The sequence below is a fragment of the Rhinoderma darwinii genome, chromosome 2 (assembly GCF_050947455.1).
Source record: "Rhinoderma darwinii isolate aRhiDar2 chromosome 2, aRhiDar2.hap1, whole genome shotgun sequence".
Taxonomy (NCBI): domain Eukaryota; kingdom Metazoa; phylum Chordata; class Amphibia; order Anura; family Rhinodermatidae; genus Rhinoderma; species Rhinoderma darwinii.
In genome coordinates this window covers 326,051,590-326,077,089 of record NC_134688.1, presented here as the reverse complement: position 1 = coordinate 326,077,089, position 25,500 = coordinate 326,051,590, and the positions used below count along the sequence as shown (strand labels likewise).

The window sequence follows — 25,500 nt, the reverse complement described above, 5'->3', positions numbered from 1 at the left end:
ATTATTTGCCATTATTGTCTCAATTATATGTCATTGACTGAAGGGCTCATTTTGACCCTCAGCCATCTCCAAATAAATCCCTACTTATTGTATAGATTCTCTAAGATCACGAGACCTCGTCGTAGCTGGATTTACACTGTCCAATATTCGTTATGATGTGCTTGTTTCGGAGCAACTGTACTGATTATTGCCAGTGTAAATAAAAAAAAGTTTATTGCATATAGTAGATCCTGCTGCCTCAAAAATGTAATTATAAATATTTTTAGGCAACAATAATGCTCCACACTTGGCAGGGAAGAGTTTCTTCCCCACTGGCTGCACTGATTGTCCTAATGGAATGTCTATCTACCTTGGGAACAACTCGTTCTTCCGTGTCTTAAAAAGTTTTTCTAAATGGGCCAAAAGATGAAACACATTATACCTTTTTTTCTGCCTTTGCTTTTTTTCCTTGGGCCCATAAGGCATGTCTACCTCTGTAATATTTTTTTTTTTTACCTAGTATTGGGCAGCATTGTAGCTCAGTGGTTAGCACTATTGCCTTGCGACACTGCGTTCCACCAAGGACAACATTTGCATGGTTTTCATCCCACAGTTTGTATATTCTTCCTGTGTTTGCATGGTTTTCCTCCCACACCCCAAAAACATACAGATAGGGAATTCATATTGTGAGCCCCAATTGGGATAGTGAGTGAGTGCTGCATAATATGTTGTTGCTATATAAGTAACAGAAATAATAATAATAATCTAGTTACTCTAATTAAGTAAACTTTACTTTTCCAACTGCCTCTTCTTCAATCAATTAGGATAACAGGTCCTTGTTCTGTATTCTGCTCTGCTTTATCTGTCACTGGAGTCTAAAGCGTTGGATGTGCCTATATGTATTAATATGTATACAGGAGTAATCATCAGAAGTTATTAACCACAAATGAGTCATGTTTCACCTACAGGGCTGTGAGCACCCCCAAAAAACTACAAAGAGGAGCTGCCCACAAGAGGTCGCTCTTCAGAGTCAAGAAAAAAAAATGTCATACAACAAATAAAGGAAAGCTTTTTTTTGCCATTTGTTCTTAGATTGATTGAAGCTGTAGATAAGAGTTCACATATGAATAACAATGGTGGTCTCAGGAAAGTCTTCCACTCACCAAACTCTCCCCTCTCCAATCTTTCCTTTATGCAGCAGCCAGGCTCATCTTTCTGACCAACCACTAGACCAATGTCTCTACCCTGTTCCAGTCACTAAACTAGTTGCCCATTCCCTTCAGAATTAAATTCAAACTTATTACTCCTCTCACTCAGGGGTGTAGCTAAAGGCTCATGGGCCCCGATGCAAAGATTCTTCTTGGGCCCCCCGCCAACCCTCTCATGGCAGACGGCCTGCAGCTTTCAGCTGCATCGCTGGGATCTCCTAAGTGACCCAACGATGCAGCACTAGCAGCCAGGGGTGTCACCAGCGTCGGATTTAGTAGACCATAGGCCCTGGGCTGTTCCACAAATTTGGGCCCGCCTCCCCCACCGCCGCTCTGCCGTGTCCATAGTGAACACCACCTTTTTGTGTGAGCATTGACAAATGGTTGTTATGATTCCCCTTGTCCAAGGGCTGTATCCCTACATACTGACAGTCTCCAACCATCGCTGACAGTATCACACTGTGTAGGAACACTTCCTCTTGACAATGGGAATGGTAACACGCATTTGTCTATTAGTCCTGGGTACACAGAGGTATGTAGAATACAAGGCTTACCTGCAACAGACATGTCAGGAGAGGTCAAAGATCCCCTATAGATCCAGTGACTCACAAGTGATGTCTTCTCTGATTTGGAGCCGTTTTTTTTCTTCTCCATCTGACGCAGACCGTTATGGCGACATCTGCTGATGAGACATCTTTGCCCATCACTTCTGCAGCCATTTCCAGCCTCTATAGAAACACACAATATTAGACACCAAGGCCCAGGACCAAACGGACACGGACCGTTTTTTATACTGATGACCTAATAAAGACCCCTAAACTAATACAGACCCCTAAATACGGACCCCAGACCAGACCCCTAATTACAGACCCCAGACCCCCTAAATACAGACACCAGACATCAAACTAATACAGACCCCCTAAATACAGACCCCAGACCTGACCCCTACACAAATAATGACGAAAAGACCTGACTCCCTTAAGTAATACAGACCCCAGACCAGACCCCCTATTCTAATACAGACCCCACATCAGACCTCTAAATACAGACACCTAAATAAAGAACCCTAAACTAATACAGACCCTAGAACAGCTCCCCTAAATAAACCCTATAAACTAATACTGACACCAGGCCCCCTAAATACAGACCCCAGACCCCTTAAACTAACACAGACCCCTAAATATATAGACCCTAAACCCCTTAAACTGATACAGACCCCAGACCAGACCCCCTAAATACAGAACCCTTAAACTAATACAGACACCAAACCTCCTAAATACAGGCCCCAAACCAGGCCCCCTAAATACAGACCCCACACCAGACCCCCTAAATACAGTCCCCATAAATACAGACCCCTCAAACAAATCAATCTTATACTTACATAGCAGCTCACCTCAGTCTTCTTTGTGGAATTTTGCTGCTGCTGGTCAAGGTCCTGTGGTCATGTGACCAGCAGGTCTCTAAGCAGTAGTGAGAACTTCAGAGAGAAGGTCATGTGACCTTATGTCTAAAGGTCCTTTTGCAGGATATACACAATGCAGTTTCGTTGCAGTTTTTGCCGCGATTCATGGCAAAATCGCGGAAAATACGAGACAAAACTACAATGAATTTTGGGCGGCCATGGGTCCGCCGGGAGCCTCAGGCCCTGGGCGGCTGCCCAAAACGCCCTATGATAATCCACCATTGGGCGTTACTAAGGTCCTGAAACTTCAGGGCAAATAGCCCCAATACATATACCTGAAAAAAATGTGTGTACGTGTGTGCGTGTATGTGTGATAGGAGACAGCATATCTATAGCACTATGACCCTATAGCTATGGATAGCTGACAGTATAACACATGATAGGATTAGATACAGTGGCTCAGCAGACAGTATAACACATGATGGGATTAAATACAGTAGATCAGCAGACAGTATCACACATTATAGGATTAGATACAGTGGCTCAGCAGACAGTATCACACATGATTGGATTCGATATAGGGCCCAGCTCGCTGACATTGCGGCTCCAGCGCTGGACCCAGGAAAGGTAAGAATAATAATAGTTTTGCTTTTTTATGTGTTACTAATTATTTTTGTGTGTTTGTGTTTTTTTCTAAGTTCGGTTGTTGGTCTATTTCGGATTCGAGTACTACTTCGATTACGGCGTTTTTTTTATTCTCAATAAAATGGTTAACGAGGGTTGTGTGGGATTTTTATTTCAATAAAATATATTTCCTATGTCTTTGTATTTTTCCAAACTTTATTACTACCACCTTAGTAATGGCCGCTGGCTGATTGACAAAATCCATTACTAAGGCGAGGCTTAATGTTAGACATGAAGAGGCTAACACTAACCCCCATTATTACCCCGATACCCACCGCCAACATGGGTACCGTGAAGAGGCGGGTACGATCCAGTACCCAACCATCACTACAGCACTGGTGTGGCAGCAGGCTGGTATTATTAGGCTGGGAAAGCCCAAAAACAGTGGTCCTTCCCATCCTGATAATGCTAGTTTGCTGCTGCTGTGTTGTATCTGGCTGGTTATAAAAATAGGGGAACCCCACATATTTCTTTCCAATTATTTATTTATTTATTTTTAAAAATGACGTGGGGTCTCCCCCATTTTGCATAACCAGCCAGATACAACACAGCAGCAGCAGCCTAGCATTACCAGGGTGGGAAGGGACATTGTGTTTGGCCTTTTCCGGCCTAATAATACCAGCCTACTGCATTGGAAATCAATGGTGAGGGAAACGGAACCCCTCATCGGACCCTGAGCCATCAGCTCAAGCAGACAGTGGTATTAAACTTCTCTTTGGCCGCAGTGGAGGTCCTGACTCTATCCTGGGTTCGGATGTTGTGTGCAGTGCATAGCGTTGTGACGTCATGCGCTACGCACAGCTCTGTGACGTCAGGACCTCCGCTGTGTTCCGGAAAGAGGGGGGTACGTACTATCAGTTACTACAGTAACGGGGGCCCGTGTAGTTTATTACATAGGCCCCAGAGTTACTATAGTAACTTTTCATTGATGTGTTGCGGGGAGCCACCGGCCCCCTGGCTTCGGGGCCCGGTCACAATTGTGACCGATGCGACCCCTATAGTTACGCCACTGCTCTCACCCACAAACTTCTCCACATCATTGCACCTCCTTACATCTTCTCCCTCATCTATGTCTACCAACCTACCCGTGTTCTAAATTCTGCCAACGACCTTAGATTAACATCCACCATAATCCGAACCTCCCAATCCACTCTCCAAGATTGATCTCGTGCTGCACCACTATTCTGGAATGCACTACCCCAGACAATCAGATTAATACCCAACATCCACAGTTTTAAACGTGCCCTGAAAACACATCTGTTTAGACAGGCCTATAACATTCCCTAATCTGACTCCTTTCCCTGGCCCCCCTTTTACATTAGTCATGAGAATTTGACCCCCTCATTCAGCAGTATCCCCCACACTCCTTGCACCCTAATGCACTCGATAATTGTCATACAGAGATACTGGCTGGTGACCGGCTCATGCAGCTTTGTGTACTACCCTGTGTTTATAAAAGATGGCTGGAATATTGTATTTAACAAGCATTTTTTTTACATTTCCTCATAGATTTCCTCATAGATTGTAAACTCTTGCGAGCAGGGTCCTGACTTGTCTTGTTTAAATTGTAAATTAGTTTTGTCACTATGTAATGTCTGATATTGTCTGTACATGAACCCTCTAAATTGTAAAGTGCTGCAGATTATGTTGGCGATATATAAAAAAAGATTATTATTATTATTATTAATGATGAGTTGGACATATATTAGGTTATTTACAGGTAATTTGGGGTTACATGAATGGTACAAGTGTTATATCTACTATCCCTTTAAGAGGCACAATATGCTTAAAAGGTTTGGCCACCTTATCGTTATCTTTCTAAATGTGCAGAAAACAGCACATAAAGTCATATACCCATCTAATGTTATTCGAAGTTCAGCCTTATGTTTGAAGTGTAACTGTGCCACCCCTTGTTCCTATCTTCTTCACTCACTGTACGGTACTCCGGTTCCAACATGGCTGATGATGGAGTGGCATGTACCAGACCCATACATCAGTGGCCTCCATTGAGTAACTGCGCACATGCTAATTTCCTAGCCTTCTCTCTAGGGCACTGACTATCAAGGTCTCCTACCATGCATACCCTCCCAATGACTACTCCATGCAGTCCAGTATATTTTAGGACTGTACTACTATGCCACATGTCAGGCGGCAGTGCAACTAGTCCTGGCTGCACTAATCTAAACGGCCAACTAAGACGTGGACCCTTGTAAATCCCCAACAGAACCTAACTTCAGCCTCCCTGGGCTTTAATCGCAGTTTTGCTCACCGGTCTCATACTGTATCCCATTCAACGGGCTGACTTTTCCACAGCCCCAGGAAACTCCCCCCACCCCCACCCCCAGAGCTAGAGATGAGCGAACCGGGACAACCGAACCCGGTTTCAGTCCGAACATCGTGAAAAGTTTGGTTCGCAGCGAATCCAAACTTCACCCTCCCGAACCCGTTTTGACCAAAGCCGGCTACATTTTGGCGCCTGCCACATGTTAGATCTAAAATGGAGGATTTCAAAATATCACCTGACATCAGGCTACCCCATAATGCCTTGCAAATGGCTCTCCCAGCCAATCGGGAGGCAGCATAGGGGCGGGCTCAAGCCTGCAATAAAAGTCTATGCACGGAGCTCAGTGGCCATTTTAGAGACAGGAGCTGTAGGGATAGCATCTCTGTGCAGTAAGGGAAAGCTTTAGGAATCTAAAAGCCAGGAATCCAGCAATCGAAGGGGCTCATCCACTACAGCGGGAGTCTACTCTACTCTCAACATCCAAATTTCAATACAAATTCTCCATTTGCCATTTGCCATTCTTCATTGCCATTTGCCAAGCCAGTGTGTGAATAAGCTTTTATAAGGGGCTCATCCCCGTTGCATGGGTTAACATCCAACTTGCAATACAGGCAGCCTTTGTAGTACTACAACGCCCAGCATTCCCTGAGTGCACCGCGGCTGATAGAAATTATCATTCATTGCCATTTGCCAAGCCAGTGTGTGAATAAGCTTTTAGAAGGGGCTCATCCCCGTTGCATGGGTTAACATCCAACTTGCAATACAGGCAGGCAGCTGTAGTACTACAACTGCCAGCATTCCCTGAGTGCACAGTGGCTGATAGAAATTCTCATTCATTGCCATTTGCCAATCCAGTGTGTGAATAAGCTTTTAGAAGGGGCTCATCCCCGTTGCATGGGTTAACATCCAACTTGCAATCCAGGCAGGTAGCTGTATTACTACAACGCCCAGCATTCCCTGAGTGCACCGTGGCTGATAGAAATTCTCATTCATTGCCATTTGCCAAGCCAGTGTGTGAATAAGCTTTTAGAAGGGGCTCATCCCCGTTGCATGGGTTAACATCCAACTTGCAATACAGGCAGCCTTTGTAGTACTACAACGCCCAGCATTCCCTGACTGACTGGCACCTTATGAGTCACTGATTTTCCGCCAGTCCGAATAACAATTTAAAAGGGCCTCATTTCTGTCTAAGGGTTTAATTCAACGTGCTAATTAAGTACAGCCGGTGCCTTTTGGTGCTATTATTCAAGTCACAGAATACACTGACTGCCACCTATTCACAGTCACTCATTTTCAGCCAGTCCAAATAATATTTTATAAGGGCCTCATTCCTCTAGTAGGGGAAGGGGTTTGGATTCAACTTGCTGCACTCCAGCAGTGAAATGTCTGGTAAAAAAAAGGTTGTGAAAGGACGGGGTAGAGGAAAAAACACCCATGCCATGTCCTCTTCCAGTCCAAATGTTGGATCTGTTGGTGCCAGACCCAGTACCAGCATTTTTGGCACAAGACATGTGCCCAGTTCTACTAGTAGCAGCTGCCATGTGCCTGCTGGTAGTAGTAGCAGTATCAGCAAGCCAGACTTGTCCATCTCCTCCGGTGGGCGGCTTAGTTTAGACAATACGGCCATTGTGGACTGGTTGGCTGGCTCGCGGTCATCTCAGCAGGAAGACTCTGACGATCTGGCTTCAAGCCAGGTTTCGTCGTTGGATTCCAGATCCTCTACAGTTCCTTGGCACAGTGACAGTAGTAATATGGGTATTTCTAGCGTTTCCATTCCGTCATCTATGTCTTCACTCCCCCTTCCTAGCGGGAAGCCATCTTTCCTGAGAGTCCTAAGAGACATCTCCTCGGGTGCGAAGGAAGGTACTGAACAACATAGTGATGATGATTTGTTTTCTGCGAGTTAGCCAATGGAGTGTGTTGCGGCGGTGGAGGTGGAAGCGGTGTCCGAGACGCATAGCTGTGGTAGTGGGGGTGTTGGTGGTAGCCGTGGTGGCAGACGCAGTAATGAGGGGGGGCATGGAGCCCGCCATGATGTCACATCACATTCACAACACAGTGACAGAAGTGGCGGGGATGATGAGGAGGGCTATGATGATGATGTTTTAGACAGGACGGGGGAACCAGGTGACGAGGTGATGACGGCGTCAGAGGAGGAGGGTAGTAGTGGCGGCACTGGCATGATAAACAGCCAAGCCGAAGTAGGGGCAGAAGTAAATCTGCAAAACGTTGCAGCAGTAGGGTCAGCTCAGGAGCCGGTGACGGCGACACTGCTGCTACTGATGTAGGCTCCCGAAAAAAGCCTGCCAGACAAGGGGCAAGCTCGGGTGGGGGTGGTGGTGGTGGACGTGGTACTACCTCTTTACAGTACTCTGCCGTGTGGCAATTTTCCTGTACCTTCCCGGAGGACGAAAACATGGCACAGTGCCGTATCTGCAAGCAGAAAGTAAGGCGTGGGCAGGGCAGCAATGTAGGAACTACCGCTCTACTTAAACACATGGAGCGGCATCACAAGGCCATGTGGGACAATCGACATGCCCCACCATCATGTACATCTAATTAAGACCCCTCTGCCGCTGCTGCTACTGCTGCTCCAAGTCCCTGTCATCTAAGTAGTAGCCAGGCCTTATCCACTATCTCGTTGTCATCATCAGCACTGTCATCTAGTGCTCCTCCTACGTCCCGTCAGTTATCCATTACGGAATCGTTGTCCAATAAGCAGCAATATATACCCAGTCATCCACTTGTCGTGCGGCTTAATTCACACCTGGCTAAGTTGTTGGTGGTGCAGTCGCTGCCGTACCACCTGGTCGACTCCGCCGGCTTCAAGCAATTGATGGCGTGCGCTCAGCCTAGGTGGCAAATACCTAGCCGCCATTACTTCCCCAAAACAGCTCTCCCTGCCTTGCACAAGCACGTGGAGGAAAAGGTGGGCCAGTCCCTGCAATTATCCGTGTGCAGCAGGGTACTTGCCACCGTCGACACGTGGAGCAGCAACTATGGGCAGTGACAGTACATGTCTTTCACGGCCCACTGGGTCAATATTTTGCAGTCCAGTGCACCACCGCAGCAATGCCAGGCATTACCACCTCCACGCTTGTATCTTTCTGGTTCAACTCCGGACACCAGGCGCCTACCATCCTCCTACTCAATGGAGGTCTTCCCGTCCCCGACAGGACACAGCGTATCTTCCACTCCTCCTCCCTCCTCTTTTCATAGGTGCAAGGTGAAGCGCCACAACGCTGTCTTACACCTGCTGAGCCTGGGCGAGAAAAGCCACACAGGGCAGGAGCTGCTGCTGTGCATCAAGGAGGAAATCGCACGCTGGCTGTCTCCTCTGAAATTCACACTGGCTGCACTGCGTCTAGGTCACCTGACACACGCTCCTTGCATGGCACATGTGATCAATCTGGTCATAACACGCTTCTTAAAGTCATATGTTGGTTTGAAGGGTGTGCTGGCCATGTCCAGGAGGGTTTGCGTTTGCTTTAGACGTTCGTATGCATTTAAGCACGCCCTCCTGGACTTGCAGCGTCAAAACAATCTCCCAGAACACAGCCTGATTTGCGACGTTCCAACACGCTAGAATTCCACCCTGCACAGCCGTGAATGATTTCCTGATGCAGCAGACGGGCAGCGTTTGGAGCCAGTGTAATTTCGAACATGTCGCGTTTTGAGGCCCTTTGAAGAGGCCACACGATTTGTGAGCCGTGACGCTAGCGGAATGAACGATGTTATGCCGCTGATATTCATTCTGGAGCAAACGCTCACAGCGATGATTCAGCAAAGGATGGAGGAAGGATCACATCTGGCTATGGATGTTGAGGAGGAGGAGGAGGTTGAGGATGAGGAAACAGGACCTGAAGAGGAGCTGGATTTGGAGATGGAATCACAGGAAGGGATAGGGGACGAGGCAGCCGCACAACATGACAGTGATGATGACGAGTCTGACGACGACCTTGATGATGTACAACCATGGCAGTTGGGGCGGAGATGGAACCAACCGGGCCCTCTGAAACGCTGGCCAGGATGGCGAGCTGTATGCTTCGTTACTTGCACGCTGACTGTCATATTGTTAGCATGAAGCAAAGAGATGAGCACTGGATAGCCACACTTTAAGACCCTCGGTATAAAGCCAGAATGGGGGAGTTTTTGCGCCTTCCGAGAGGGAGGCAAAATTGGCTTATTATCGAGAGAACCTATGCAGCCAGCTTGTCACGGCTTTCAAACGGCAAACACCTGCTGCAAGCATGTCTGACCGGGGCCACTCTCCGCTCCCCACTGTCTCATCGTTCCACCGCCTCTGGCAGAGCTACCTCTGCAATAGGCGGCAGCAGCAGCGGCAGCAGCAGCAGCAAATTCAGTTTGAAAAATATGATGACAACATTTTTACATCCAATACCCCGACCTGACACACATCGTAGTCACCTAAGGGATGTTCACCATCACCAGCACCTAAACAACCAGGTTCACTCGTATGCAACCTATAGAATAAAGGGTACAATTAACACAACAAATGATGAAAAAATGTATAAACTTTATTGAACAATTCACAATATACAATATAAAAGATGAGTGATGCAAAGCACGACTAAAAACGTCTATCAAATGCAGAGGGCATGTACACATAAATAGAACACGACAAGGGCATGAGTATGTAGGTGGTATGCATGAACGGATTCAGTCTATCTGAACAATGATGTAAAGCATAATGGCATAAACAATGTAATATCAATCTCACAACTAAATCCAGAGGGCTAAAATGAGGTAGAACAGCAACACCAATGCCTCTATGGATAGACACCATAAGAATAAAGTTAAGCTCACAGTGAGATGCAATCAATAGTGTCAAAGAGGGGTTTGGACAGAGTGATATATAAAAAATGGAGACATGCACATACCCATGTTGAGCACCTCTGCAGAGAGAGAACGTCAGACCCTCGTAGCTGGACTGTGCCCTTTCTCCGTCAGAAATCCTGATCCCAGACCCCATGGATTTCTGGGTCAGCAGATTGGATCATTGGCAAGAACTGGCCCAGTTTGCCATGGGTGTACTGTCTTGTCCACCCTCCAGTGTAGCGTCAGAGAGGGTATTCAGCACGGCAGGGGGCTTCGTCACCCCTAAGCAAACAAGATTGTCCGCCAACAGCTTGGAAAATCTCACGTTTCTGAAAATGAATCAAGCGTGGATCGGTGAGGATTTTAAAACCCCTGTGCCTGATGCCACTGATTAGATCTGACATTGCTGCTGCTGCTGCCGCTGCCGCCTGCTACTGCCGCCTGCTACTACGGGATTCTGTCCTGTCCACTCTTTTTTTAATGTGCCGCTGTTGGTGCTGCTACTACTTCTACCACCAATCCACCCCCAGTGCCGTCTGCTACAAGCAGGCCTGCCCCACCACAGGGCTTTGTCTGTGACTGTCCAGTCTGTTTTAATGTGCTGCTACTACTACTACTACCACAACCACCCGTGCTGTCCATTGGCTACCTCTACTACCACCAATACACCTCCACTGCCATCTGCTACAAGCAGGCCTGAGGCCAGCCCCACCACAGGGCTTTGTCTGTGACTGTCCAGTCTGTTTTAATGTGCTTCTACTACTTCTACCACCACCCTTGCTGTCCGTTGGCTACCTCTACTACCACCAATACACCTCCACTGCCGTCTGCTACAAGCAGGCCTGGAGGGCTTGTGAAAAGCCATTGCTTGTTGCTTTTACATCCATGTATGGATGAACCCCGGCAGGCATCTGCCAATAAAAAGGGTACATTTTTGGAGGGCTTGTCAAAAGCCATTGCTTGTTGTTGCTTTTACATCCATGTATCTGTATGGATGAACCCCGGCAGGCATCTGCCAATAGAAAGGGTCAATTTTTGGAGGGCTTGTGAAAAGCCATTGCTTGTTGCTTTTACATCCATGTATGGATGAACCCCGGCAGGCATCTGCCAATAAAAAGGGTACATTTTTGGAGGGCTTGTGAAAAGCTATTGCTTGTTGCTTTTACATCCATGTATCTGTATGGATGAACCCCGGCAGGCATCTGACAATAAAAAGGGTACATTTTTGGAGGGCTTGTGAAAAGCCATTGCTTGTTGCTTTTACATCCATGTATGGATGAACCCCGGCAGGCATCTGCCAATAAAAAGGGTACATTTTTGGAGGGCTTGTCAAAAGCCATTGCTTGTTGCTTTTACATCCATGTATCTGTATGGATGAACCCCGGCAGGCATCTGCCAATAAAAAGGGTACATTTTTGGAGGGCTTGTGAAAAGCCATTGCTTGTTGCTTTTACATCCATGTATGGATGAACCCCGGCAGGCATCTGCCACCATAAAGGGTACATTTTTTGAGGGCTTGTCAAAAGCCATTGCTTCTTCTTTTACCACCTTATATGTATGAACCCTGGCAGGCATCTGCCGCCAAAAATGGTTAATTTTTGTACCTTTTTTAACAATGCATTAAGCATACAACATGCACAAGTGCAGTGGTTTCTGTTAGTTATCACCGTGTCCCATCCGTTTTCCTATAGCCATACATGTTGGCGTAACTTTGACAATAACTTTGCCTTAAAGACAGCTCAAAAGTACTTGGATACACTCATGGGTGACCTAAGAGTGTTATACAGGGCTTCTAGGGCTTTTAAACAGTGTTATACACGATTTTTAGGGGCTTTCTTGAATTACAGGTTCGGTCAGAACTAGTTCGGTCTGAATCAAACTTTTTCATGAAATTCGGCGAACCAGCCGAACCAAACTTTTCATAAGTTCACTCATCTCTACCCAGAGCTAACCACTCTAGGCTGACGGTACTCTTCAGTCACCCCCGCTTAAGTTGCAACTTTCAAGGTGGACCTATAGGCTTATCTCATCAACGGATCAACTCTATCAGTCTACAGACCACTAGTGGTGACTTTGCTAGCTCACTTTCTGCTCTGAGACACACGTTCCAGACCTTGCTTAATAAAGCAGCCGTACTTCACGCTGCTCAGACTCTGTTACCATTGGCAGATGACCTCTCTCCTCAGCTTCACACAGGCCTTTCGTCACGTCTCCAAATCTGTGATCCACCACCTCCACGGCTGTTGTCTCCAGTCTCCCCTGCCTGTCCACAGAGAGACAAACCTGCTTGCGATGGCAACCAGATCCCGATCCACTGCTGGTCATCAGACCTTCAACCAAGAGCATTGCTAGTATCTAAAAATCCAAGGCATGTTTATTGCCCCACCCCAAAAAATATATTGAGGACAGCATAGCTATAAAATGACTTTTGGAAAGAGAATACCACCTTATCAGTACACTTTTCCTGGATATTACTTTATAAAGAATTCTGTAACCATAGATATATCAGCCCTGCCCCAAAATAATTAGCTTAGTCATAAACACTAATGTATATATAATAACATATCACTCATCACCATCAGGGCAGTAAGACTGGTGCTCCTGTCAGAGGACTGGCCATAAAAACAAAAAGGGTCTTACCCTGCTGTCCACCCCCAGGGCCGCCATCAGGAAATTCTGGGCCCCATACAGCCAAGATGTCTGCCCTCCCCCTCGATTACCGGGGGTGGGCAACGGAAAATGTGGTACTGATTTTGGTGCTGATGTCAATTACAGTGAAGAAAACCATGGAGCAGGCAGTGACCGGTTAATGCTCTGGATTTTGATCTATTTAGCCAAAATGTATCCGACTGTATGGCATATAGTGGGATACGTCGCCCGGAGAATGGCCCGGAGCCTTCTATAAGCGCTCTGCCCAGGGACTATGGCACTGTTCCTGATTTCCATATACATAAAGTGACGTCCGAAGCTTTGCAAAGCCTGAGTACATGGCCGGAGCGTCGGCAACACTCTGGCCACAGATTCCGGCCCTGGAGAATCCCCTGACGTCACTTTACATACATGGACAGTGATGTCAGGAGCTTTCCCAGGGACAAAGTCCACGGGTAGAGCACTTGTGATGCTCTGCCTGGGGACTCCGGAATAGCAAATTCTACTTCGCTACTCCATCCTTCAAAAATAAGGTAAACCAGCCCGACGGAGGCTGAAAGGAGATAATGGAGCCCTGTGAATTATCGTCTACGTTGTCTATAGTGTACGTTAGGAGATTTCCTGACGTACACAATAAACTTAGGGCAACAGCACGATGTGAAGGGGCCTTAAGGGAGGGGGAAGCGCTTGTGAGGATGTAAGGAGAACTAATTCTCCGTTCTTACGTTGCCAATAAAGTTAAATGTGTTTTTTCACAGCAAAAATCGGAGACTTTCCCTTTGATTTCTTACGCAGATGTGCCACAAGCGTGTAGCAGATCCGCACGAGAATAAGGCCTTGTTCACGCAAAAAACAGCCCAAATCGCCTCCTATTGATTTCAACGGGAGGCGAAGGGCGTTTTTTCCCACGAGCGGAAAAAAAAACTTGCGAGAAAAAGAAGCGACATGCCCTTTCTTCGTGCATTTCTGTCTCTGACCTACTATTGACATCAATGGGAGGCAGAGAAAGCCTGAAGGAATTTCGAGGCAGATTTTTCTGCCTGCAAAATACTGTGTGAACAAGGCCTAAGTCCCATTGTCATTCAGAGTTGCTCATCCTCGGCTTTTCCATGTAATATAAGTCGCATGCTACTTATTGCTGTGCTGGATTTCTTTTCATGGTGCGGACAAAAATACACGTGGAAAATTTTCGGCAGCATGTCAACTAGGTTGCGGAAACCTTATATGCATGGGATGCAGAATCATCGGCATGTCATCGGAATCCGTATCAAATCTAACATATGTGAATGGGGCCTTAGGGTGAGTTAAATAAAACTTTGTTAAGCCAAATGCACACAATATTTATTGCATGCAAATTTGTCGTGGGTATTTTTGTGCGCCAAATCCGCAGTGTAATACAGTACCAAAAATTTACCTGCGGTGCGTATTTGAAAATATGGTACATGTCAGTTTATATTGCGTTTCCGCTTGCGAATTGTTTCTGACTAGTTTAAAAAATAATACAAAATCTGCAGCATAAAACCTGCACCTATTTCCGCATCAAAATTTAAAAACCGCACCTAAAAACGTATAAAAAAACGCACTATTAGGTGCGGTTTTGATGCGGATTTTGTGCACCAGATTCCTCAAAGTGTGCATTACAGAATTTGCTAGGGATTTAAAGCAAATTAACCTTCTACATTGTAAAGGATGAAATACGTTACAATTCTGCAATATAATAGGCATGCAGCTGATTTAACCCCTTCCCTCTGCCATTTTTCAGATTTTCACTTGTTTTTTCCTCTCACCATCCAAAAGCTCTAATTTTTTTTATTTTTCCCTCTATATCGCCATATGAGGGCTTGTTTTCTGCGGGACAAGTTGTAGTTTTTCATGGTACCATTTATTGTACCGCATAATGTACTGGGAAGCTGAAAAAAAATTATTTGTGGTGTGAAATGGGCAAAAAACAGAGATTAAGCAATTTTTTGGGGGGGTTTTGTTTTTATGGCAGACCTCAGACGATTAAAAAACATATCTACCTTATTCTACAGGTTGATATGTTTATGGCGATACCAAATTTATATGTTTTGTTTTATGTTTTACCACTTTTATAAAAATAAAACTATTTGCTAAATTTAAAAAATGTTTTAAACTTCCATAAACTTTTTTAATTTTTCCATCAATTTAGCGATGTGAGGGCTTAAATTTTGCAGGACGAGCTGTAGTTTTCACCGATACCATTTTGGGGTATATACGACTTTTTGGTCACTTTTTTGGAGCGCTAAGGTGACCAAAAACCAGCAATTTGCGTGTTTTATATATATATATATATATATATATATATATTTTTTTTTTGGAACATAAAACGGACCAAACACGGCTGACTGAATAAGGCCTTAGTCTAGTTACACAGTGCGGTCAAATCCCATTTTTTTCCCACAATTTTTGCAAAATCGCGGCAAAAACGTGATTTAACTGCAGTGTGAGAATGTAGCCTAACAGCACAATTTTTTCATGTTTTGTATCCTTTTTTTATGCAATTTTCGTAATTGCGGCACAAATCACGCGGTTTTGCCGCGATTTTTATAATATATAATTATATTATATATATATATATATATATATATATATATAAATAATGGCGGCAAAACTGCGCCATTTTTGCCGCGATTGCGAAAATCAAGGAAAAAAACCTCTAGGAAAACGAGAAAAAAAACAAAAAACATTTCTAACATACATTATATATTCTACAAGTAGGGTTAGGAGGAATGGGAAGCAGGATGGAGAGGGGAGAAACACTCACCAGCCTGCAGGTCCGTTCGGCTGTGTAGAGGACCTGGGGGGCGGGATCTCCACACGGAGCTTCTGCTTCTCATGCTGCATCTTCACCATCCTGTTCGTGGAGCAACAGGTATGCGGGGGGGGGGGCCACGAGCGTTGTGAGGGGGGCCGATAGTCCAGGGGGGCGACGCCATGTGGCCGGATCCCTGATGGCAATACTAGTAGTACTGCCCTGATGGCGGCCATGTCCACCCCTAACGCCGCCCATATAAAAATATCCCCAGTCCTATTATATTGTGGAGCTCGCTCTCTTCTCCAAAGTAACTAACAGTAGGGTTCTGTTTACAAGACTGACGCTGGCCAGCGTCATGAGGTTATGTACAGCGGTGCATACAACGTCCTCACAATAGCGTCATGAATTTGTAAAGTGCCGCCACACACAACACCTTGACACTAGCTAGCCTCAGTCTAGTGAAGCAGGGCCAAAGCGTCAGGATCGTCAGATACCATAAGTAAAGTGGCGACCGGCCAGAAGTGGAGGCAAGAAGACCCGAGAGCGCTGAGTACATAGGGGTCTATTTTTTGGTTGGTCTGGTCTGGGGTGTAAATGCATTTAGGGGTCTGGCCAGGGGTCTGAATAATTGTAAGGGTCTGGTCGGGGGTCTGAATTATTGTAGGGGTCTGGTTGGGGATCTAAATTTATTTAGGGTCTCTTGTGGGGGGTCTGAATTAATTTAGGGGTCTGGTGGGGTTCTGAAATAATAAAGGGGTCTGGTCAAAGGTTTGAAATAATGTCAGGATCTGGTCAAGAGTCTGAATAAATCTAGAGGTTTGGTCTGGGTTCTGAAATAATGAAAAAGTCTGGTCGGATACTTGGATATCAAAATATATGCAAAAATTCTTTCGAATAGACTGTTTCATATTATTCCTCAATTGGTTAAGTCGGACCAAGTCGGGTTTCTGGCGGGACGTCAGGCCTCCGACGGAACTCGGCGGTTTATGGACCTGATTCAGTGTGCGGAGATCTCTTGAACGCCTTCTCTGTTTCTTTCCTTGGATGCGGAGAAGGCGTTCGATAGAGTACATTGGGGTTATCTATCTCAACTTCTTGAACATTTCGGCCTTAAGGGCCGTATAAAATCCTCCATACTTGCATTATACTCGCTCCCCTCGGCTAGAGTTCTTTTCACTGCGTTTCTTTCTGATCCTTTTATAATACAGAACGGCACGTGTTAGGGTTGCCCACTTTCCCCAATCGTGTTTGCCTTAGTAATGGAACCTCCAGCAGAAACAATACGACTTACTTCAAGAATTCAGGGCATTAAAGTGGGAACTAAGGTCCATAAAATTGGTCTTTATGCTGACGATGTGCTCTTGCCAGTTTCTGATCCTCTTAACTCTCTACCTGCTATCCAAGACACACTTTCTCAGTTTAGTAAAATTTCATATTACAAAGTCAATTCGAATAAGTCCAAGATGTTGGGGGTAGGATTAGATCAGGCTATGAGGGCCTCTTTAATCTCACGATTTCCTTTCGAGTTTAGTGATGATAGTATTATATACCTAGGTATGTTTATCACAAGTTCTAGCTCGACATTATTCGCAAAGAACTACCTTCCGCTTCTGTCTAAAATATCAAAATTAGTGGAAAATTTTTCTAGACCAATGATTTCTTGGGCTGGCAAAATTGCTATCGTTAAGATGATGATTCTGCCTATAATACTATATGTATTCCGTACAGTAATTATCCCGCTCCCTATTAATTACCTTTCCAAACTTCAAAAGTTACTTAAGGATTTCATATGGGCTGGTAAAAAACCTAGGATTCGGTTTTCTACCATGTCCCGTCCTTGGTCCTCAGGGGGGATGGGGGTACCTGACGTTAGGAGATATTTTCACTCTACTGTTCTTAGCCAAATTTATCACTGGTGGGGTAGTCATAATGAACTTAAATGGGTAGAAATTGAGAGGGCCACACTGGGGGTTCCTCTTATCTATCTCCTGTCAATAGATAGCTCTAGACGCCCTTATAGGAATATAAACATGCTTTCTATTGCTGCTTCTATAGCTTCCTGGCAATATCTGATTTCACATACTCCTAAGTCTGACTGCCACCCCCTTCGGCCATTACCCCTCCGCTATCTTTCCTCTTTTACACCGGAGCTAAATGTGCTAAAATGGGAAGCAGCCGGGATTGATACAATCGGTTCCCTTTATGAGATAAAGGGAATGTTGCCCTTTAACAAATTGGTTAAAAAATATGGCATACCTACCCATGATATGTACAAATACTTTCAGATTCGTCACATTTTGAGCAGTAGGAACTTGGATGGGCGGTTATTTCCGAGCAGTTCATTTGTGGCTTTTAACTCTGCTGCGTGTAAGTCGAAGTGCATTTCATGGTTTTATTCTACTGTTTCCAAACATCAGACACTAAGTAAACCAGGGTATTTGCTTAAATGGGAGACGGAACTGAATATGGTTATCACCTTAGCAGAATGGCACTCGGCAATCAATTGGGCCTCTGAGATTTATTAGGGTGCGAGTCATAGCGAGAAATAGCGCATAAAATACTGCTTAGATGGTATAGAACTCCAGCGCTGCTGGCCAAATTTAATCCTTCCTACTCTCCCCTTTGGAACTGTGGTATGTCAGGTGACTATATGCATGTTTGGTGAAATTGCCCACTGGTTTTTAGTTTCTGGAAAGCTACTTTTGCATTTTTACATTATATAATCAGTCCCTCTCCTGCATTGGCGCTATGTTTTGTTGGTCTAGCTGATGTTCCCAGGGACTTCAGGTGCATAACGGGGCATGTCATCTTAGCTGCCAGACTGTTGATAGCCAGGACTTGGAAATCTTCAGACCCTGTCACTATCGCTGAATTAAATAATCTCGTCGAATTTGATTACACCATGGAAAAAATGGTGGGGTTTCGCTCTAATTCATATGGGAAATTTTTAAGTAACTGGACATTATGGTCAGATTACAATACTTTAAGAACATCTCTTTCTTATGTTACAAATATTGGAAGCTCTTCCCATTTGTTGGCGTTAGGACATTAGGACATAGTGGTAAAGATTCCATAATAGTAAGTAAGGGGTCCATGGAAGCTTATGATGATAAAGTCTTGTAATGCCATTGATACGTTTCTGATTTAGTAAAACTGTAGCCAAAAATTTTGAATTGTAACTGTTTATTTTTATTTCTTTCTCTCCTTTTTGTATTTAATTTAATGTTTTCATTTCATCTTGTTAACTAGTGAAAAAAACAAAACGAAATACATGTCCGTATTTATTGTATGATATGGACCTGAGATTACTCAATGGATGTGAAAGTAATCCTTTTGATTTTGTTCATGTTATGCTTTGAAAAATAATAATAAAAATCTAAATTTAAAAATAAAAGAAAAAGTCTGGTCGGGTGTCTAAAATAATGTTGGGGTCTGGCCAGGAGTCTGAATTAATTTAAAGAGGCTCTGTCACCAGTTTAATACTTCTCTATCTCCTACCTAATCCAATAAACGGTTTGTTGTAGGTAACTACTGATTTGTTTTTTTTAAAAAACGTTTATTATTGACAAAGTTCTGATAATTTTTAGATTTATGCAAATTTTTTCGAAATGCCCAACTTAGCGTTTTTTTTTTTCGTTTCACCAAGTGGGCGTTGTAAAGAAAAGTGTATGAAGCTGACCAATTAGCGCCATACAATTCTCTTCATTCATGTCCAGCTTTATTCACAGCACAGAGTGATCTCGCGAGATCGCGCTATGACGTTACTTACTCCCGCAGTTCCTTCAATGGAGCGACAGCAGAATTACCAGACATTGTCTCCAGGAGTGCCAGGACGATTATCCTCCTCAGTAGCAGTCCTGGCACGGCTGGATGCAATGTCTGGTCATTCTCTCGTCGCTCCGATGAACTGCGGGAGTAAGTGTCACTAGACACAAAATTAAATCATACCCCTGACCAGACCATTAAATTAATTCAGACTCCCAAACAGATCCCTAAACTGATTCAGGCCCCTAAATTAATTTACACCCCTAATTTAATTCAGACTCCCGACCAGACCCCTAAATTAATTTACACCCCAATCAGACTCCTACATTAATTTAGACCCCAGGTCAGACCCTTAAATTAGTTTAGAATCCCAACTTAACCCATAATTTCAGACCTCATACCCGTCATTTAATTTACACCACCAATTAAACCACTATGTACTTACTGAACCCAGGTCTTCTTTCCTCCTCTTCCATCTGGGCACATCTTATCCTCGGATGCTTCTTCTCCTCAGGCACCTAGTCTTTCCTGCTTCGCAGGCCCAGTAAAAAAAATTGCCCGCTGCCCAATGTTACTTTGGAGAATCTAACGCCAGGATGTTATGTGCGGCGGTGCATACGACATTATACGTCATGTGAAGAAAAGCCCAGCATTAGTTCATTGGAGAAGGGAACAGGCCCTCCAATATAGTGGGCCCCTGTTCCTTTCTCCAAATTAACTTTGGGCAGTGGCGGCGGTGGATAGTGCCAGTGGGCAAGCCCCTGTACTTTTTTTTTTGCTAGGCCCCGGCCAGAGTACCAGCAGTACTGCCCTGTTGGCGGCCCTGCCTGCACATCCAGGTGGCCAGGTGCATCGCTCTGAAGGGAAAAACAGTGAAGTGGAGGCAGCGCTAAATCAGGGTCGTGGCCCCTTTATTCTCAGAATCAGTGGGGGTCCCATAGATCGGACCAACAGATCAAAAAGCGATGGGTTGTCCTAGCGATATGCCATCGCTAGGAAGATAAATTCATTGCTTATTTGTGAAAAACACCAAAATTTGGAGAAAATTTTAAGAAATTATGATTTTTCTAATTTTAAATGTATCTGCTTGCAAAACAGATAGTAATACCACAAAAAACAGTTACTAATTAACATATCCCATATGTCTACTTAAAATTTCAAAAGGCTATATTTTCAGGGACGAGTTCAGTTCTGAAGTGGTTTCTAGAAACCCCATAAAACTCCACATTTTGAAAACTGCAACCCTCAAAGTATTCAAAACAGCATTCAGAAAGTGTTTTAACCCTTTAGGCGTTTTACAGGAATTGAAGCAATGTAGAGGTGAAATTTTCACATTTAATTTTTTTTGCCAAAATTCATTTGTAATACATTTATTTCTGTAAGACAGAAGGTTTTAACCGAGAAATGCATTTCAATATTTATTACACATATTCTGCAGTGTGCTACTGGACTGAAACACAGGCCTCAGAAGCAAAGGAGCACCTAGTGGATTTTGGGACCACCTGTTTATTTTATTATTACAATATATTTTACGCACCATGTCAGGTTTGAAGAGGTCTTGTGGTGCCAAAACAGTGGAAACCCCCTAAAAGTGACCCCATTTTTGAAACGACACCCCTCAGGGAATTTATCTAGGGTTATAATTAGCATTTTGAAGCAGAGGTTTTTTTGCTAAATTTATTTGAATTAGTCTGTGAGAATGAAAATCTACTTTTTTTCTGGAAAAACTTAGAATTTTCTAATTTTTGCAAGGAATAAAGGAGAAAAAGCAACCAAACTTTTGTAAAGCAATTTCTCCCGATTACGTAAATACCCCATATGTGGTAATAAACGGCTGTTTGGACCCACGACAGGGCTCAGAAGGGAAGGAGCCCCATATGTAGTACAGTCCCCAAAATGTCATAGTTTCCTCTGCATTTATAGGGTCTACCAGTGGGAGTTAGCAAATTATGACGTGGGGTTGTAGGTGCCAGTGCTGTTAATATATCAGTTGATATACTGAATTGGCTGAATGTAGATATGGTTCAAGCTAAGTTAAATAAAATAAATATGCACAGGGCCCCGGGACCAGATGGGTTACACCCTAGAGTTCTTAAAGAACTTAGTTCAGTTATTTCTCCATTGACATGCTGCGCTATTGTCTCAGGTAATCTCCAGTAATCTCCACCGCCACACACCCAGTAACTCACAGTTTAAAGCACCATACCGCTTTTGCCCCAAAAATACCACTCAATAAATAGCGCAATACAGCGTAATACAGATAGTGACAGCAAATATATTCTTAGAGAACGTTCCCCCCAATAAATAGCACCATATAGATGGTGTTCCTTAAATTACTCCATAGTGAATAGCCTCATAAAACTTGTCCCCCTAAGAGCCCCATATACATTTGTGCATGTATAGTGCCCCTTAAGTGCTCAATATCAAATTATGGCACATATAGTGCCCCCTCTAAGCGCCTCAAATAGTTGTGGCATATAGTTTTTGCCCCATAAGGTATCAAAGTTCACATGCAGCGGCATGTCTGGTATGAATGACTCCCTGCCTGTGCAACCCGTGTCCCTCACCCCCGGAGGATTTAGTGTCTGTGCCCTCCCCCCAGAGAAGAGTGTCTGTTGTACAACCCGTGAACACCATGACCCTTTAAATTTAATCCCGTGGCGGCTCAAACCTGAAACTGTCGGGTAGCCAGGGACTGTGGCTGTGGGTGATCTGAGAGTCGGGTAGAAGCTGAAAAAGATGGCCTGGGGGGTTGAGTCAGTCACTACTTGCTTCCATGATGGTGCGTGCAGCCTTCACTGGCAGTGCTGATTGGTGGAGCAGTAGATAGAAACTGCTACTCCACCAATCAGCGTTCACTTGACTTGGTTTGTCTCCATCTTCCTGCTATACGCCCACCCCAGCCGGACGCCAGGCAGGCCCGTATTTGCCACTAGAATCTGAGGGGTGCCGTGCCTAGGGTGTCCAGCAGAGGGTTGTGGCTGCAGGATTTTTTATTTTTTTCTAAAAAAAAATTAACTTTGTGACCTGACACCCGGCAGTCAGGTCTTTTACAGGGCAGGGGAGGTGGCTACACCAGTTCTTCTCAGACTAAGTGTAAGTCTCTCCCTCTGTTCATGGATTGGACAGAATTGCTCACATGTAGCTAATCCAAGAACAGTAGGAGTATATCAGACTCCGGGCCAGCATGTTGGTTACACACACGAGGCAGGAGCAGAGGCAGCAAAAGGAGAGAAGGAAGCTCTGCCCACAGCCCCCCTTTGCATGAAGTAAGTGCCTAATGGAGAAACTGCCTGCTGTGTGTGTGAGTGTGTGTGTGCGTGTGTGCGTGTGTGTGCGTGTGTGTGTGTGTGTGTGTGTGTGTGCTTGTGTGTGCGTGTGTGTTTATAAGTCTCTCTGTGTGGATATTTGTCTGTGTATATATGTCTCTGTGTTTGTATGTGTATATGTTACAATATGTATGTGTCTCTGTGCATGTATTTGTGTGCACATATATGTGTCTGTATGTGTATATGTTTCTGTGTGTATGCATCTACTACATTATCTGTATTAATATTATAATGTTATAATATTATATTGTAAGGGCCTTTACATAGGACTGCAGGTAATAACTACTATATTATCTGTACTCAGAGAGTTGTCACTGTGTTATCTGTGATGTTACTTAAAGAGGCTCTGTCACCACATTATAAGTGCCCTATCTCCTACATAAGGAGATGGGCACTATAATGTAGGTGACAGTAATGCTTTTTATTTAAAAAAATGATCTATTTTCACAACATTAGGAGCGACTTTGGTTTATGCTAATGAGTTTCTTAATGCCCAAGTGGGCGTATTTTTACTTTCGACCAAGTGGGCGTTGTACAGAGGAGTGTATGACGCTGACCAATCGGCATCATGCACTCCTCTCCATTCATTTAGACAGCAGAATCGCGTCCTTACTAGAACATGATCTGCAGCCACATACACAGCGATTCTGCTTGATTAACGTTAATCCAGTGTCCTGATAATGAATACACATGACCATCCAGCCTGGACGTCATGTGTGTTAATCAAGCAGAATCGCTGTGTATGATCATGTTCTAGTAAGGACGCGATTCTGCTGTCTAAATGAATGGAGAGGAGTGCATGATGCCGATTAGTCAGCGTCATACACTCCTCTGTACAACGCCCACTTGGTTGAAAGTAAAAATACGCCCACTTGGGCATTAAGAAATCATTAGCATAAACCAAAATCGCTCCTAACGTTGTGAAAATAGATCGTTTTTTTAAATAAAAAGCATTACTGTCACCTACATTATAGCGCTCATCTCCTTATGTAGGAGATAGGGCACTTATAATGTGGTGACAGAGTCTCTTTAAGACTGCAGGGAACATCTACTACATTATGTGTAATGTGTATACATGTGCCTGTGTGTTTATATATGTGCCTTTATGAATTTGTATATGTTCCAGTATGTGTATATTTATGTGTGTGTGTGTGTATATATATTTGCCTGTATGTCTAAATATTTGCCTCTTATGTATGTACAGTATATACGGTATGTTCCAGTATGTGCATGTCTATATATGTAATTTATTTTTGGTTTGTGGTGGGCAGCGATAGAGAGTCCTGCACAGGGTGCCATACAACCTAAGGCCAGCCCTGCTCAGACCTGTTGTTCCAGTGCCGCCGCTTCTGTAACACCTCACTGCTGTATATTGACATAGCTGCAGCGATGATGTGCCTCTATAACCACATAAACGCTGCAGCCAATCACTGGTCACAGTGGGTATACAGCACAAGATCGCTGAGGCCAGTACTTGGCTGTAGCGATCACCTGGGTATACAGGCACGTCATCGTTGCAGCTAGATCAATAAGCAGACAGGACAGGCTTTGCTGGTATGACGGAAATCTGTGAAATGGCTCTTTATTTTTTTGCATCCCTAACAATTTTTTAAATGACTCAGAAAACCCCTTTAAGAAGCGCTGCAGCCATTTCTGGAAAGCGCTGAGGCGAACGGCGGACCCACGGCACAACTGGAGGGCACAAGATAATGTATGTATTATTTTACCATGTTGTATCTCCCAGTACTTGAGACTCGGGGGTCACTTTAATTGTATCCGCGTCCTTAGGACGCGAATGCATTTGAAAGCGCAGACGAGGCAGGGGAACAATCAGTTCCCCTTCTCGCTATTCGGCGCTTTTCTTGTGGCGCAGTCGGCGCAATTATGTCATCGGCCTCTCTGCTGTCGTTCCACTAAAGCAGGCCTGATCAGAAAAGACCAGGTCTGCATTATCGGCAAATGGTGATCCAGGGCCGATGCTAGTAATTCCTAGCGCCAGGACTCCTTTGTTTCTAAAGGAGTCCCCGCACTAAGTTCATAGTGGCCCACGCACTCGAGATGCGCCAAAATTACAAGGCTCAGTAAACTAAGAAGTGACAGCTCTAAGCTGTCATTTGTTAGTTTACATCACATGGTGGCCGGTTACCTAAGTTCATTGGCCTACTTTTAAAAGTAGACCAATGACCCAGGGATATCCTGGGACCACGTGATGTAAACTAACCAATGACAATTTAGAGCTGTTACTGCTTAGTTTACTGTCACGGACCCAGGAAGGTAAGTATAATAATTGTATTGCTTTTTTACTTATTAATGTTACTAATGTTTTTTTTGTGGTTCTTTACAGATTCGGTCATTGAACTACTTGGGATTCGAGGACTACTTCGATGACACCATTTTTATTTTTAGTAAAATAGTTAACGACGATTGTGTGGGGGGTTTTATTTAAATTAAATTATTTTTGTGTTGGTGTCTTTTTAACATTATTACTACTGCCTTAGTAATGGCCGCTGTCTGATAGACAGAGTTCATTACTAAGATGGGGCTTAGTGTTAGTCGGTGAAAAGGCTAGCAGTAACCCCCCATTA

At 44.3% G+C, this 25,500-nt stretch overlaps 1 long non-coding RNA gene across 1 annotated transcript in view; it reads left to right on the top strand.

Annotated features, from left to right (window-relative positions):
* The window catches only part of LOC142741256 (uncharacterized), a 33,180-nt gene extending 32,139 nt beyond the window's left edge, over window positions 1-1,041 (top strand). The window contains exon 4 of the long non-coding RNA XR_012881048.1: window positions 948-1,041. This is a non-coding gene — a long non-coding RNA (uncharacterized LOC142741256). The remainder of the gene's footprint in view (window positions 1-947) is intronic.
* The last annotated feature ends 24,459 nt before the right edge of the window (window positions 1,042-25,500 follow it).